Raw genomic sequence first — 18,702 nt, 5'->3', positions numbered from 1 at the left:
TTAACTTCATAGTCACACCATAATCAGCTAATGAACTCTTCCACCATCGGACTCTGAGTTATTCTACACAGGATACAATTTCCTCATAAACTGGAAGCACTCCAGTCATCATAATAATCACAATCAATATTTGTAGCATGTGTAGTTAGGCTAAAATTTTTGCGTTTTGGTGCCTATAATTAGGCATCTACACTCTCTTACGGTACATATTTAAATTAGTGGTTTGATTTTCAGAGGTTCTGTGCACTCTCAATTTCTATGGGAAAAAAATATCCACAGGAGCAGTTAGTGTTGAAAATTAAATACAGGTTTGCATACCTAATTTTATGCAATGCAGTTTGAAAATTTTCCTGACAGTACATTTCAGATACACTAAGGTTTAACCATAGTGTGTACTTTTCATTTATTTTTGAATAGTATATGAACTGCAGGGGTCTCAGACCTTATGATGTGCAAAAGGGATCTTGGTTGCATTACATGTAGTGCTAAAGAAGTGTTTCGAATGCATGTGTCAGTCCCATGATTTGTATTTGATTGTATTGAAAATTTTAAAAAAATAGGGAGAAGGAAAAAATCAGGGTAGTTTGCTTCAGCCTTAGATTAGATGTTACATTTCTGCTTAAATCAACAGAGGAATCTAATGTGTTTTAGCAGCGATAAGGCAAGAACATACAGCCTCTCTGCCTGGGCTCCAGGCAGAAGGCACAGGTTGAAGTGTAATCAAAAATTGTCTCCTGGTTTGCTGGGTGTAGTCTGTCTCCCCCGCCCCCCTGTGATGAAGCATAAGTTGATGGTCTCAGCACTTCAGATTATCTATCAAACTGAGAAAAGCTGTCACAGGCAGCTTGGACCTCTAATCAAATATTGACAGATGAGATTTTTTGGGTGATAAAAATAGATTTAAAACTCAGAGTGACATTACTTGATGAGTATCATAGCCTGCTTGTTAAAATCATGATAAGGTGTATGATGCAGTCAGCCTATGGATGAATGTATTACCTTTCCTAAGTATAATAAGATATGGCATTCTTATTTAAAGCTGGGGTCAAGCCTCCACAATTTAGCTTAACCACATTTAATTTGCATTGCTCCCTAGATTGATAAAAAGAGACACCAATTAATGACAAAAAACACTTAGTTTTTACTGATTCAAAACATTTTACTGGTTTAAAAATATTTCCTGTAATGAGGAATACTGGTGGAACTGGGAAAAATCTTTCAAATCAAGTGCGTCTACTGTAAATACATAGTATTTATAGCAGGTGAGTATTTATTGTATATACAGAAGATTAGTCGGTATCTGACACTCGTTTTTCCACAGTAGAAATGGCAAATAAATAAATTCTAAATACCAGCAAAGTACAGGACAAGTGTACCTAAAGCAACCACAAGTTTAAAAAATTAAGCATAGAAAAATCTGAGAGATTGAATGCTGCCTATGAAATACCTTGAAGTACATTTTTGATAGTTACATAAGAGAAGTTAGATAAAAATAATAAAATGATAGTCATTGCTACTGCTCTAGGTCTCTCATCACATGGCTCATGTTTTTATGAGCTGTGCCCATGAATCAGGTTTTAGTTGATTTGTGGCTTTCACTTAGGGCTCAGTCCTATTCCTTTTGAAATCAGTGGCAAAATTCCTATTGGCTTCATTGAGAGAAGAATCAGCCCTTTACTCTGTTGTAAATCTGCAATAAGGGGACACCATCACAGGGCCTAATAACATCAGCCACACTATCAGAGGCTCGTTCACCTGCACATCCACCAATGTGATATATGCCATCATGTGCCAGCAATGCCCCTCTGCCATGTACATTGGTCAAACTGGACAGTCTCTACGTAAAAGAATAAATGGACACAAATCAGATGTCAAGAATTATAACATTCATAAACCAGTAGGAGAACACTTCAATCTCTCTGGTCACGCAATCACAGACATGAAGGTCACTATCTTAAAACAAAAAAACTTCAAATCCGGACTCCAGCGAGAAACTGCTGAATTGGAATTCATTTTCAAATTGGATATTATTAATTTAGGCTTAAATAGAGACTGGGAGTGGCTAAGTCATTATGCAAGGTAGCCTATTTCCTCTTGTTTTTTCCTACCCCCCCCCCCAGATGTTCTGGTTTAACTTGGATTTAAACTTGAAGAGTGGTCAGTTTGGATGAGCTATTACCAGCAGGAGAGTGAGTTTGTGTGTGTATGGGGGTGGGGGAGATGTGAGAGAACCTGGATTTGTGCAGGAAATAGCCCAACTTGATTGTCATGCACATTGTGTAAAGAGTTGTCACTTTGGATGGGCTATCACCAGCAGGAGAGTGAATTTGTGTGGGGGGGTGGAGGGTGAGAAAACCTGGATTTGTGCTGGAAATGGCCCAACCTGATGATCACTTTAGATAAGCTATTACCAGCAGGACAGTGGAGTGGGAGGAGGTATTGTTTCATATTCTCTGTGTATATATAAAGCCTGCTGCAGTTTCCACGATATGCATCTGAGGAAGTGAGCTGTAGCTCACGAAAGCTTATGCTCTAATAAATTGGTTAGTCTCTAAGGTGCCACAAGTACTCCTTTTCTTTTTGCGAATACAGACTAACACGGCTGTTACTCTGAAATAAATTTATTGAAATCTCTAGTGTTGCTCTGGACATGCACTGATGTAACTTGCAAGAGAATATTACTCCTCTTACCTGAAAAATTATATTTTTCATGTGGATATTTAAGTGACAGTGCTAGATTAAAATGGCCCAGTTATTTTTTTATTATTATTATAAATGACTTTCATGTTTTCTACATTTATTAAAAGACCTATTCATACACAGAATCACATTGTACAAAGGATCATTTCTGGTGGAGAAGGAGAGCCATAAGTTGTTAAACAAATAGCTTGCCAGCCAACCAAAATCAAAAATCTTACCCAACCCAGTTATATATATATATAAATCCATACATGAGTTGAAAGGAATAGAGGGGGTTCTACCGTATTCCAACTAGGTGCTGCTATGGGAGGGAGCCAAACAAATTGGGGGCACAGAAGATTGGGAAAAGGAGGAAAAAACCAAGAAAGCTTTTAGTCTATGATGTTTGAGCACTGTATTGGATTAGAGGTGTTTTAAATGAATATCTATTGGCTGACCTTGGTTTGGTTTTGTTATCAGCATTGTAGACATCTATAGTAACCTGTTACAATCAATTAATCATGGTCCAATGGACTTTTGGCAATAATGGTTTTCAGAGCCTATATATTACTCTAGGAAATAAATTACATATATTGGACTTAATCTCAATGAAGGTCACTAGTTATAGAAAATGTCATACATTCCCATTTTAAACAGCTGGGTCCTTTCACTCTCACCACTGCCCGACTGGCTTTAAAAAGATGGGTTTTGGGGATTACTGTAGGGAAATAGTAGAGAATAAAGAACATTTTGATACACACAGTAGCACATTCTTCTAGAAAGAATATTATGAAAAGCAGAGTTATTAGCACTCAAAGTCGGATACTGTGGTAACTGAGGAATTGTCAGCATTTACCAAGAGGTACCATAAAAAAGGTATCTTATCTATTCCCAGAATAATAAATAACTGATAAATTTTAACTCTTTAAATGGTGACCACTGTCTGATCTCAATGCAGAGTACAGAGTGTTTGGTACTGCAGAAGCCCATGAATGGCTTGCACAGATGGTGCCTCAAATACATATGCACATTGCAGTTATTCTAGGAGAGGAATGTAGCATAACATTTGTTTCTTCACATTGTGCATCTCTCACCCACATAACTACTCAAATAGAATGTTTAAAGCAAAATTAATTTTTACGGTCAATATCATCATACTTTTCATGTATAGACAAAACTATATTGTGTGTGAGGTGTTTCACACTGAAGGTCATTATTAGAAACCAAAAATCTTTACAACATGGCATAGCTATATATTTTTGGAGAGGAGAGTTTTTGGCATATCCTCACTAATATACATATAAATAAATAAAACCATGAGAATAAAGCATGCTCCTATTAACACTGGGTGAAATTCATCTCTTGCAATGGGCCAGCCTCGAAAAAGAGCTAAAGTGTACAGGTCTTAAGTGTCCCATAGTTAAAAAAAAAAAAATTTTTTAGAGGCATGATGGGGTTGTATTTTTGATGGGGTTTAAAAATATATATATTTAATTTCTGAATGATTTTAAACATTTTTCTTTAGTTGAACACTTCAGTGGAGGGTGCCAAATTTACCCCATGCCACATATCTACGAAGGGGTTTTTCATGGCATTTTACGAAAAATGGTACTAACTTAGTTTGTCTAGACATTCCATCCTAGTAGATCCTAGTAGACCCCCTCAAAACACACATTAATTACACTGGGAGCAATGAACAGTCAGTGTCCTAAGGCAGGGGCTCACAAGGAAAAATAAAATCCTTACCAGCTCTAAAGAAAACAGTTTGTCATTAAAAAATGCATATTTGTCATCAACTGTTTGTCGTAATCTCAGATTCAGTGAGAAGATCTCTCCGTTCATGGTAGATTTCTTGTTTCTTACAAAAATCTTCAAAAAGCATCTGCTTCATTCCCATTCTGCATGGGAAATGTTTTTTTGAAATGTCAAGCTTTTCATGTGACAGGAAAACCACTTCTGCCTAGTTTTTGTAATGAGAAACTTTGCTGCCCAAAAAGCAGCTCTGGACCTCCCTCATCTCCCTCCCTTGCCAGAAAGCATGGCACAAATTGAGAGGGGTGCACTGCTGGGCTCTCCCACTTTTCACAGAAGCATCTGTGAAAAGATGCTTCGGGGGGAGGGATAGCTCAGTGGTTTGAGCATTGGCCTGCTAAACCCAGGGTTGTGAGTTCAATCCTTGTGGGGGCCATTTAGGGATCTAGGGCAAAAATTGGGGATTGGTCCTGCTTTGAGCAGGGGGTTGGACTAGATGACCTCCTGAGGTCCCTTCCAACCCTGATAGTCTATGATTCTATGATCTAATATTAACTGTTGCTAGAGGCTGGAGACCAGACTTCATAGATCAATAATCTGATGTAGTATTGCATACACTAAAATTACAAATAGGCGTTGTTTCATGAGTGGTTTCTAGCACTTGGCTTCTTAAAAATGTGGCAAGTCACCCAAACTATTGGCCTGAAGTTTTCTTTGCAGTTATTATATTATACAAAACACAACACTCTGAAAAGAATTATTGAACTCTTAAGGATGTATTCTCTCCATATGTGAAACCCAGTGAGACAATTATTCCTTTACACTGTACTTAGTTAGACCTTAGCTAAAATACTGAATTCAGTTCCATTTTGGACACCTGACTTTAAAAGACAGACAAACTGGAGACAGGCCAGAAGAGAGCAACAAAGAGTAAATGGTTTGGAAAATAAGAGCTATGAAGCAAGGTTAAGAGAACTGGGGTTGTTCAGACTGGAGAAAAGAGTGAGGAAATGTAAATTGCTTAATACATATAGGAATGCCATAAAGACATTAGTAAACAAAGACACAGTCAAGCAGTAATGTGATTAAATTGAAAGGAAAAATTAAATTAGTAGATTAAATATTAGAGAAATCTTTATATCTGTTAGAATCGGAAATGGAACACACTGCCAAGGGAAGTTGTGTAATCTCTCAGTGGAGATTTCTACCTTTGCCATTGATAGCACTCAGCCTTTAATGCTTAGCACAAAAGGCATGAATTAACAAACACAACCTGTTCTCTCAACTAACTGTTTTCTCACAGTCCAACATTTAAGGGAAAAAAAAACTTGTGGTGTAACTGAGTCGGACAATGAGCTACCGTTCTTTTGTCTGTATATTGAGTGTCTGGGCGGTAAACTGAGTTGATTATAGACACAATCTATAATTTACCAGTCACTAGATTTTTCTTGCACATTTTCTAATTCACTTTATTAATAAAGTAGAAGCACCATTACCAGACATTTAAGAGGCAGTAATACAAACACTTTAGGGGACTAATGTAGAGGAAAATTCTGTTCCATACAGTAGATTGAACAAGGTAAACCAGAAGACCGTCTTTCCCAGCCCTACAGTCTATTGTTCTTTCTATTTTACCCAGTTCTCACTTCATGTACCATATCAATAGCCTATATTTTGTAAAGATTCCTACAGGATTCCCACTTCTGGGTCTTTTTCTCTCTAGCATGAGACAGGTGGATCTTTGCAGACTATAAAGTTTTGTTTCCTAAGGGCAGCAGTAATGGGTTCAAGGCATGAACTAGTGGTCACACACAAGCCACCCAGGACTATAACTCCTAAACTTGGAATCTTCCAATCAGATTCTTCTTGACCAGAGTTAGTGAAGAAAATTCCCCTGAGGAACTTTACTTCTCCAGTGGCTGCTCCTACTCTTCTTCGTGCTCTGCAGCTTTGGCTGCTCTCTGTGATTTCTGCTGTATTTTTCTCAGTCATTAAAGATATTGGCTCAGATTCTAAGCTGCACAGTGGTCACTTTGCACCACACCACTGGCATAGCCAGCCACAGGAGGATCTTCCCAGCGTAGTGGGGATTCTTTGGTTGTGCAGAGCCAACCTACTGCTTTCTATTCCATTTCCCTTCCAATGCCCAGCATATGGGGCATAGCTACCTCTGACCACTGTTTGCCAAGTCATCACCTTGGGACTGTTGGTAGGTAGCTCAAGTTACAGCTAACTTTGAAATCTCTTTCCTGACCTGCACTATGAACTTCTTGGTCAAGGGTCTAGGCTGTACAGTTTTTAAATTCATAAATCCAAAATTCAGGCAATTAGAGTTAGGAGAAGAGAAAAGCAGTGAAATTTTAAAAAGGTAAAAATGTATTAATATTTTAATCTGCAATTAAATTCTGACCCCATTTTCTCCTTTCCTGTTGAATTATTTGACTGGTTTAGGCTGTTACACTAAATGGATGGTGTTTAGTGAGCATGAGAGTGTTTCAAACAGCACCAGGTCAGTGCACACTAGGGAACTTTTAGTGTGCAACAGAAGGGTCCATATGGTCAGTTAGTGCACAACACACTGGAGTATTTTAGATTCACAGTCCAGCTTGCCATGCACTAGTTCATTGCACTGAGAAGCCCTCAGGAAGTTTCCTGTCAGCTGTATGTCCGTTTGTGAAAGATGGTGTAATCTTTCAGGAGAACATATGAGGGTCCTACTAGTATAATGGGAGGGAATAGAAAATGTGATAATTAGCTTAATACCAGCATGTCTACAGAAGAATATTTGGTTTCATTGTTATTAAATGTTGTATATTAAATTTACTGTGAAATTCTATTATGGAGTTGAAATGTAGTCTTACCAAAAGGATAATCTCATCCTTAATTTCATTTTACTTTAAGTATTAATGACTTTAATAAGGTGGGCTATGCTTCCCCAGTTCACCTTTAGTTCAAGACCTGCTTCTATTCCTGAAATGTAATGAAAAATATTCTGAGGTAATAGCTACCAGTAAGAGAATATTACATTCCTGTTACTAACAGTAACATTTGAAACACATGCATTTCTTTTTTTTATAACTTACCAAGGTTTTCTTATGTTAAAGTGCTTGTGTGAGCAGGACATGGCTTTTGAGATTTACACTCTTTGGTGTCTGTGAACCACTGCTGTATACTGCAGAGTCTTGTTAACTTCTATAAGTGCATGATGGGTTTGAGGTATAATTAGGTGAGGCACCAAGATAAGAACCTAAACAGAACAGAATTGTTGGTGAGAAGAAACAGGAAACTGGTACATAAGATACAAAAACCCTCTTCTTGGGACAAAAATCTGAACACAGGTTTAAAAACAGATTACTTTGGGTTTAACGCACAGGTAGTTTCAATTGTCTGAGAGAAATGGTACATGTTTGGTTTACCTGGCCATTTAAATAATGTTGTCATGGGAGATTTAAAGCTCATACTCTAAAGTTTGCAGTGTGCTTTTCCTGCAAATTGGGTTCACATCAGTGCCTCACTGTTTCCGTAGCAGGTGTAAGGATAAAATAGCACCAAGACATACATACAACAAAATAAGACTAATCTTCTGTGCAGGGTAGCTTTAAAAATCCACAAACATGGTAAAAGGTAAGATGGAGATTTTGTGATAAAATTAGAAACTGAAGAAACTACCAGTCCATAAAAGGCATAAGCCAATAAAGCTACACATTATTGAGGAATCTGGGGGACCTACTCTCCCATGCATAGGAGTGGAAAATGGGGCTAATTTCCATGAGCCCAGTGAAAAGTGGGTATAAAATGTTTCACATAACCATTTTGAACAGATGTAACAAAAGGTGCAGAGTTTCAGGCCCTCAGAGCATTGACTTGGAGAGAACCTGTAGATTTCTGTGGCAGGATTGCTAACTTGCATGTTAGAGCAAGGGTTCTACTCCCTTACACATATACATCCCTGAAGATATGTTTGGAGTCCAGGGTCCTCTGAGGCCCATACTTCTGCCCAGTCCCCTAGACTTGAAGCTTATAAAACATGAAAAGAAAAGGAGTACTTGTGGCACCTTAGAGACTAACCAATTTATTTGAGCATGAGCTTTCGTGAGCTACAGCTCACTTCATCGGATGCATACCGTGGAAACTGCAGCAGACTTTATATATACACAGAGAATATGAAACAATATCTCCTCCCACTCCACTGTCCTGCTGGTAATAGCTTATCTAAAGTGATCATCAGGTTGGGCCATTTCCAGCACAAATCCAGGTTTTCTCACCCTCCACCCCCCCACACAAATTCACTCTCCTGCTGGTGATAGCCCATCCAAAGTGACAACTCTTTACACAATGTGCATGACAATCAAGTTGGGCTATTTCCTGCACAAATCCAGGTTCTCTCACATCTCCCCCACCCCCATACACACACAAACTCACTCTCCTGCTGGTAATAGCTCATCCAAACTGACCACTCTTCAAGTTTAAATCCAAATTAAACCAGAACATCTGGGGGGGGGGGGTAGGAAAAAACAAGAGGAAATAGGCTACCTTGCATAATGACTTAGCCACTCCCAGTCTCTATTTAAGCCTAAATTAATAATATCCAATTTGCAAATGAATTCCAATTCAGCAGTTTCTCGCTGGAGTCTGGATTTGAAGTTTTTTGTTTTAAGATAGCGACCTTCATGTCTGTGATTGCGTGACCAGAGAGATTGAAGTGTTCTCCGACTGGTTTATGAATGTTATAATTCTTGACATCGGATTTGTGTCCATTTATTCTTTTACGTAGAGACTGTCCAGTTTGACCAATGTAAATGGCAGAGGGGCATTGCTGGCACATGAGGGCATATATCACATTGGTAGATGTGCAGGTGAACGAGCCTCTGATAGTGTGGCTGATGTTATTAGGCCCTGTGATGGTGTCCCCTGAATAGATATGTGGGCAGAATTGGCAATGGGCTTTGTTGCAAGGATAAGTTCCTGGGTTAGTGGTTCTGTTGTGTGGTATGTGGTTGTTGGTGAGTATTTGCTTCAGGTTGTGGGGCTGTCTGTAGGCAAGGACTGGCCTGTCTCCCAAGATTTGTGAGAGTGTTGGGTCATCCTTTAGGATAGGTTGTAGATCCTTAATAATGCGTTGGAGGGGTTTTAGTTGGGGGCTGAAGGTGACGGCTAGTGGCATTCTGTTGTTTTCTTTGTTAGGCCTGTCCTGTAGTAGGTCACTTCTGGGAACTCTAGAAGTTAGAGAGACTGGGTGTGGCTAAGTCATTATGCAAGGTAGCCTACCCCCCCCCCCCGATGTTCTGGTTTAACTTGGATTTAAACTTGAAGAGTGGTCAGTTTGGATGAGCTATTACCAGCAGGAGAGTGAGGTTGTGTGTGTATGGGGGTGGGGGGGGGGATGTGAGAAAACCTGGATTTGTGCAGGAAATAGCCCAACTTGATTATCATGCACATTGTGTAAAGAGTTGTCACTTTGGATGGGCTATCACCAGCAGGAGAGTGAATTTGTGTGGGGGGGTGGAGGGTGAGAAAACCTGGATTTGTGCTGGAAATGGCCCAACCTGATGATCACTTTTTAGATAAGCTATTACCAGCAGGACAGTGGAGTGGGAGGAGATATTGTTTCATATTCTCTGTGTATATATAAAGTCTGCTGCAGTTTCCACGGTATGCATCCGATGAAGTGAGCTGTAGCTCACGAAAGCTCATGCTCAAATAAATTGGTTAGTCTCTAAGGTGCCACAAGTACTCCTTTTCTTTTTGCGAATACAGACTAACACGGCTGCTACTCTGAAACCTATAAAACATGAAGTTAGCCTTGCATCTTGACTCTCTTGCTTTCCTCAAGTGGGTCCTGCAGGAGGGTATTCCATGCCCAACCCTCCCCCTCTGGAACTCATCATCAGGCCCCTGCCCTGTGAGCCTCTCCAGCTGTCCCCAACATGTCTCCTGTTCACTAAACTCTAAACCACACCCAGACAACATCTTTATGCACTCATGCTTCATGCCATTCACTTCCTTTCCCTCACATCCCACCCTGACACCAAGTGGCAGAACCTACTGCCACCCAAGGAGAGTGAGGAATCCCAGAGGGCCAACCTGTACTCACCAGTATGGTTTCACAGCCTGCTAGGGATATTAGGTGGCAACTCCTCCACAGAGCTGTGAGCATGCACATGTTCCTGGTGCAGTTCAAGAACTCTCTCAACACCTGTGTCTTTTGCAACAAGAGGGAGATCCCGGCACACATCTTCATAGGGTGCATCAGGTTGCAGACGCTCTTCGAGCTCTTTTAGAACCTCTTACTGAGGTTCTGGTTGCACTTTTCCCTGCACCTCCTAATTTATGCACACCTACATCTGTGGCCCCACAAAGTGGTGGTATCTCCATGTCAGCCTCCTCCTAGCAGTGGCCAAGCTGGTCATCCATCACTCAGGATGAGGCTGGCAGGTGTGATTTGTGACAGTGGGGCCAATTTATATTCCCTTATCCAGCGATACTTCCAGGCAAAGTTTCTCTGGGTGGTGTCCACCGATTCCTTTGAAGAGGAGTGGGCACTGTTGGAGGTTCTCTGCTTAGTGTTCCCTTCCAGTTACATGAGATTTATCCTTTGATCCTCACTCCTATTCCTGTTTTTCCATTTGTTCTTCCCAGTATTTACTTGTGGGATGGGTTCAATGGCTCCTCCCCAGTTGAGAGGCCTTTAGTTTTGGGCAGGCATAGGCCCACAATCTCCTGGCAACCACAATAGGTAGTCTTGCAGTTTATGGGCTCTCCCAAACATTGAATGCCCACAAGAATTTTCCCCCCCAAAAAGGGGGTCCATAGCACAGAGAATGAAGCAGCACAAGTGAATGCAAACCCCGTCTTAAAGCCCTCACTTGACATCATGATTAAAAAGAGACAAAACACGATCTGTGGGAGTAATGTGGTATTATTACAGGCTATATAAAGAGAAAGACCTGCAAACTTCATTCTGCTGTGAAGAGTGAAGACTTATGTTTTGTTTCCACATACAGTTACTCAGTGGTAGCATTACCCATGTTTTTCAGAACCCACAACAGCAGTAATTTAACTATTCCACTCCAGGTGGTGTCAGAAATAAATCAACAGGAACACAGCAATTCTGTCTGATCAAGGATTAAATGCAAGTAAGCATGCTCTTGTCTAACACTGCAGTTTATTAGATTTAAGCACATAGAGACATAAGCAAATCCAGAGCAGCGATTTGAACCTGGGATCCCTGGCAGGGCAGCTTCAGTGCAGCCACACTGCCAAGGAAAGGGATGTGAAACTGGGGCCTAGAGCAGTTGTGGATACAAGGTTTTATGCACATCTGCCAGGTTTCTGAGCAGCTTTTCTTCAAATAGGCATCCCCACTTCCCAACAAGATGCTGACAGAAAAACTCCACTAGGAAATTCTCATGGGAATGTCCTGGTAAAAATCTCCCATGCATTTTATCTGAGGAAAGGACCATCTGGCTCAGAGAGGAAGTGTCATTGCAGATGTGAGATCAAAACATTTTGAATTGGTACTTAGGCTAAAGTCTAACCATGTTTCAATGAAATTACTGCGTACTGCTTCATTCCATTATGCTGATGGTGAGGAACATATAAGGTTTTCTAGGGGATTTTGGTTCTCCCTGCTGGTGGTTTTAATGTTGAAACATTTATTGTAAATAGTACAATCTGACTATGCATGAAGAGTCCAAGAATCCAATTCTGTCAGTGTTATTCTTTTGGGATGATATTCCATACAGGATCACACAGGTCTGATGAGTATGAAAGTCATATTTTGCTGTAAATCTTATAATTTGTTCATTACCTTATACTTTGTCCACTGACATATTGTAAATTTTGCTCTTTTCTTGAACTTTTTAAAATCAGTGAACATAAAACACGCTGTAGAATTCAAATCCTTTGTCAAAACAGCTGGAAATAAATCTGATTTAAGTTTGGAAGTTCAGTAGTGGACTAACTGAATCCTTTCCCTGGGATTAAAATGTTGAAGCTATGTAAATACACTGGGTGCATGTCTGTGAGTAGTTAACCTCTCTATAACACTCATCACCATGTATTCTTTGATGGGTTTCAATGCCCCATTTAGGTTTTATGTCCCGCCCTCCATTTCCAGTCATGTACAGGTTTGGTGCCATCAGCCATTTTGATTTGGGGCGGGGTGGGGGGGGAGGAAGGAGGAAAAGGGAAATATTGTGTGCTTGTGTTTCTACATGTTTGACTGGGTTTTGAGCGAGAACTTAAAGCAGATTAAAGAAATAAAGATTGTTTGGTTAGGTTTAGTAAGAAGAGAGGTTGGTTATTAAAGAAAACAAAGATGTTGGTTTATTAAGGAGTGAGGGTTTTAAAGAAAATTTTCTGGAATAAAGGTTATATAATAGAAACAAATTGAAATAAAAGGAAAATATAAAGGTAAAGAATTAGGTTGACAGAAATCATGACAGAAAAAAGGGAATTTTAAAAATTAACTAGAGAGCCTGTGTTCAGTGAAATAAGTAAAGTATAGAAAACAGTAAGAGAGAAAGATACTTCTTTGCTAGTGAGCAGAACACATGGCTAGTGAGGGGGTAAAGTATAGAGAGCAGCAGCGAGCTTGAAAGACAGGCAGACAAGCAGCAAGCTTACCCAGCGGCTGTCCATAGTGAAATGATAACTATACTGGACCAATCAGGAGCAGTTCTACAGTCCACTGCCACCTCCTTCCTCTCCCTTCACCACCCCTCCTAAAATAAGCCCTGCAGGAAGCATATTCCCACAGCCTTTTTTATTTACTTGGAGTTTTACTGAAAATTTACTTAAGTTTTGTCAAGGAACAAACACTTAAAAGACAAGCCTATTTGAAGGAACATTTCCTCACCACCTTTTCCTTAATTTAGCACTTTTACATATGTGTTTCAATAAAAAGAAATAGCATGCAGAAATACCTCCAGGGTTAAAACTACAAACTTAGTAACAGCCAGTTTATAAAAATAGTTACAAGTGATAAAAAGTTTCCCTAGGTTTTTACTAACATTATTTTTTAGTGAGGACAATATGAAGCTGCAGCAAAAAGAGTTACCAAAAGCAACCTCTGTAAGAACTAAGAAGACTGTTAGATGACCAGAACATAATATGAAAAGGAGTACTTGTGGCACCTTAAAGACTAATAAATGTATTTAGTCTCTAAGGTGCCACAAGTACTCCTTTTCTTTTTGTGAATACTAACACGGCTGCTACTCTAGAACATAGTATGAAACTCCCTAGGCTTGCTTTTAAAAAGTTTTCCTAAAGGAAAACTTTTGTAAAGAAATTATACTTTACCAGATAAGAATTTTGTTTTCTTTAGCTTTATAAAGGCTGAATGTTATTTACAATATAACAAAATATTTTTATTAGAAGTAATGCTATGTAAAATACAAAGACGACTTGTATAATTGCTTTACATATTACTTTAATTAACTGCAGGGAAAGCTAACACAACTTTAGGTTTATAAAAAAAAAGAAAACCAGCTTATGTGAAAAAGTTAACACAGAGATAAGGTGTCTGTTTCCCCCCCACCATACATACATTTTTCTTTTTAATTTTTTTTTCAAATGTAAACCAAGGACAAAACTTCCTTTAGGAATAGCAGCATATTCAAGAACTTCATAAAACAGTGAGATAAACATCCTTCCTTGTTATTTGAAGAAGCCACTGTTTTGTGATTGCATGAAGCTCGGTTTATAAAAGTGATAAACTTTTCCCCTACTTTTTGCTTATATTGGTCATTTTTTAGTAAGAAAAATTTAAAGTTGCAGCAAAAGCGCAGTTACCAAAACCAGTTTTTGTTACAGATAAGATGACTGCTTCTCTTCCATACCCCACCCCCAATTTCTAACTTTTTAACAAATACAAGTGAAAGTTACATTAAACTTTAATTTACTGAGGATTTTAGTATGAAATTTTTGTTGACTCATCAAAAGGTTAGAGCAAATGTTTGCAGCCTATGTGCTGAGACACAGGTACCAGCTCCTGTATTTGTTTTGGGTTTATAAATTTTGTTAAAATGATACATCACAGGCTGCAGCTGTGGCTCTCTCTACATTTTAAAAACAGGTAAGATTAATTAGACTAGCCAGGGACCCATGCACAGATGCTGTGTAAAATACAAGAGACTTGTATAGTTTTTACATATTACTTTGATTAAATGAAACAAACCCGTCGGTTTTAAAAACTACAGCGGTATGCTTTTAAAAGTGCTGTCAAAAGAGACACCCTTTTAACTTAATGTAAACAGAAGGGGGAAAAACATCCCAGAGTTAAAACCACAGGACCTTAGTTAAAAAAACCCACCACATTACTAAGGCCTATTTGAACCAGCAAGCTTGTTTTAAAAATCTGTTTAGTTACCATTAAACTAAAGCCATGGTCATTAAGTTAATTAAAAGGAACAGGTGTGTAGATGTCAAAGCCCTCTGAGTACAAAAATGTTAGTGGTAACAATATTACCATTTACAAAGTTTAACTATTTAAACAGACTTAATATAAATGTTTTACAATTTTATGCTGGGAAAGACAGGCTATTTTTTTTTAATATTTGTAAAAGCTCTGTGACAAAAATATGTAAGCTACACTAGCATAGCCTCTTAAGAATAACGTTTTCAAAGTATCAAAACAACTGAGTAAAATATGAAAACTGTCAATAAGTTAGCTGTAAGTCTAAAGGGCTGCCAAGTTTTACTAAACACAAAGATTTTAATTTAGTAAGATCAACCCGTTTACAGACATGTCAATAGTAAAGAAATAGCAGTATTAGCCTTTATAATGTATTTGGTATGGTTTTTTATGTAAAATAAGCACTTAAAAAGTTGTTTTACAATAAAGGAGGAAAAGTATATAGTAACAGAACCCCACCCCCTTCCCCAACCCATTTATATAGACATGTCAATTGTGAATCCCTTCTGTAACCTTATCCTTAGCTTCTGAAATTCCCTCCCCACACACACCCCTTGAATCCCAAAAGGATTTAAGCTTGCTTTGTGACACCTATTAACTGTAAACTGCATAATTATGCTACTGTGAGCTTTGAATTAGTTTACAGTAATTTTTCTATAGGAATTGATATTCCTCCATGACAGAATTGTCAGTAAATGAAAAGGTTTACTCAATTTACCTAATAGTTATTGGTATTTAACTAACATCAGGAGACCACTACTTGCAGAAGCACTGAACAGCAATAAAAAGGACACTCTTCTAAAAGGCATTTGAAAGGAGACAAAAAGAAGCAAACCAATTGAACTTGTCTTTCATGTACACAAGGGTGACCTGAATTACTTTCTTTCTTGCCTAGTTGGCAAAGTGTTTTGTCTATAACAATATTGATTATGTTTCTTTATTCAGTGGATCTGCAGGGTCTAATTTTCCACCCCCAGATAGGTGAGCATATGAACGCTTGACAGAATGCATTTCCACTTTTAACACTGCCTTAAACAAATCAGGCTTCAGATTCTTAAAAATCAGGCCCATAGTTTTCAGAATACCAGCCGTGTTAGTCTAAGGTGCCACAAGTACTCCTGTTTTTGTGGATATAGAGACTAACCAATTTATTTGAGCATGAGCTTTCATGAGCTACAGCTCACTTCATCGGATGCATACCGTGGAAACTGCAGAAGACATTATATACACACAGAGACCATGAAACAATACCTCCTCACACCCCACTGTCCTGATGGTAATAGCTTATCTAAAGTGATCATCAAGTTGGGCTATTTCCAGCACAAATCCTGGTTCTCACCCTCTTTCCCGCCCCACACAAACTCACTCTCCTGCTGGTAATAGCCCATCCAAAGTGATCTACAACCTATCCTGAAGGATGAGCCAACACTCTCACAAATCTTGGGAGACAGGCCAGTTCTTGCCTACAGACAGCCCCGCAACCTGAAGCAAATACTCACCAACAACCACATACCACACAACAGAACCACTAACCCAGGAACTTATCCTTGCAACAAAGCCCGTTGCCAACTGTGCCCACATATCTATTCAGGGGACACCATCACAGGGCCTAATAACATCAGCCACACTATCAGAGGATCGTTCACTTGCACATCCACCAATGTGATATATGTCGTCATGTGCCAGCAATGCCCCTCTGCCATGTACATTGGTCAAACTGGACAGTCTCTACGTAAAAGAATAAATGGACACAAATCAGATGTCAAGAATTATAACATTCATAAACCAGTCGGAGAACACTTCAATCTCTCTGGTCACGCAATCACAGACATGAAGGTCGCTATCTTAAAACAAAAAACTTCAAATCCAGACTCCAGCGAGAAACTGCTGAATTGGAATTCATTTGCAAATTGGATATTAATTTAGGCTTAAATAGAGACTGGGAGTGGCTAAGTCATTATGCAAGGTAGCCTATTTCCTCTTGTTTTTTCCTACCCCCCCCAGACGTTCTGGTTAAACTTGGATTTAAACTTGGAGAGTGGTCAGTTTGGATGAGCTATTGCCAGCAGGAGAGTGTGTGTGTGTGTCCTGGAAAAAGGGGGGGGGGGTGAGAGCCTGGATTTGTGCTGGAAATGGTCCACCTTGATGATCATACACATTGTGAAGAGAGTGGCCACTTTGGATGGGCTATTACCAGCAGGAGAGTGAGTTTGTGTGTGGGAGGGTGGAGGGTGAGAACCTGGATTTGTGCTGGAAACGGCCCAACTTGATGATCACTTTAGATAAGCTATTACCAGCAGGACAGTGGGGTGGGAGGATGTATTGTTTCATGATCTCTGTGTGTATATAATATCTGCTGCAGTTTCCACGGTATGCATCCGATGAAGTGAGCTGTAGCTCACGAAAGCTCATGCTCAAATAAATTGGTTAGTCTCTAAGGTGCCACAAGTCCTCCTTTTCTTTTTGTGAATACAGACTAACATGGCTGTTACTCTGAAACCTGTAAATAAGAAGAATATGGCCCAGCACAACCATGATTAAGCTGATGCCAAGGACTGAGCAATACCATTGTTCTTTGCACATCGCTGTAGTTTCACATAAGCATTTTAGAACTACTAAAGGCATAAGGTGTTATATCTACTGGTAGCATATGAAGACAACAGCCTTCTGACTAGCAAAACTTATTTTCCAGCACACAGCGATCAGTCTGCCTGCGTGCAATTTTGCAAGATCTCCCTTTCTTGACTTTTCCCATGCATTTAACACTCACTAAACATACAGTGTTAAAAAAACCACTTTCTTTGATATGATTAAAGTTTAACACAATCAAATGTTATTTTAATAAAAAATTAGACCTATTTTAAGCAGGCCCTTCTGCTTTTACATTTTTTTTGTCAGCAAAAGCAGAGGATTACATTTAAATAATGTAAACTTAAAGAGTTACCAAGTTTTACTGAACACACAAAGATTTTAATTTAGTAAGATCAACAGCTGTTTACAGGTATGTTAATGATCAAGAAATACCAATATTACCATTCACAATATATTTAACGTTTTAAAAACCGTATAAATAGACTTGTTTTGTAGTGAAATAAAGAGGCCCCTTTTAACAGTAACTTTTTAAAAAAACTGTTAAACTGTAAAGAAGGCCTGTGTAGAATATAAAAATCATTGATTATGGAGGATTTAAATGTTATTTTAATAAAAAATAGCATTCAGTGAGGCCTATTTGAAGCAGCATATGAATTGCCCAGAATACAAAAAGATAACCGGACAAAAACCATGCTACCTGTAAATTGTAAAGAAAGCTTTAGAAGTATAGGGTACAATTAAAACCCCATCACATGTGATGGTTTTACAATAAAAAAAATTAAAAAGACAAAAGCCACAGCCATAGAGAACAGGATATGGGGATATGAGGGCTGTCTTGAGTTTTAGGGGGAATAACTTATTTAGTTAAAACAGTTTTGGGCAGCCATTCTTTGTTTCCTGTTTTGTTTTTAGCATGGGCAAGCATTGGTCATTGAGAATCACTTTCCCAGTTTGAGATATTATCTCCTCCATTCAATAGAAATAACATTAACAAAAACATACTGGAAAATACTTTGGTCTTCCTCCTTAAGTAAGGAGGAACTTCTATTTAAAAGAAATGTAGTGAGGGTTTATATTTTGATCAGATTGTAAAATTGTACAGAAATGGTTTCCCAGAAAATGACCGCATTGTGGTGCGGTTTGTGAAAGGGAAAAAGTCAGGTGTGTCCAGACGTGTCCCAAACATGTTTCAACATGTCCAGAAATGTCTGTCTTTTCAGGAGTTTACAATGCACATCAATAAAGCATACATTGATTTTTGT

This window comes from Lepidochelys kempii, chromosome 4, assembly GCF_965140265.1.
Source record: "Lepidochelys kempii isolate rLepKem1 chromosome 4, rLepKem1.hap2, whole genome shotgun sequence".
NCBI classification, from domain to species: Eukaryota; Metazoa; Chordata; order Testudines; family Cheloniidae; genus Lepidochelys; species Lepidochelys kempii.
This window is presented reverse-complemented; position numbering follows the sequence as displayed.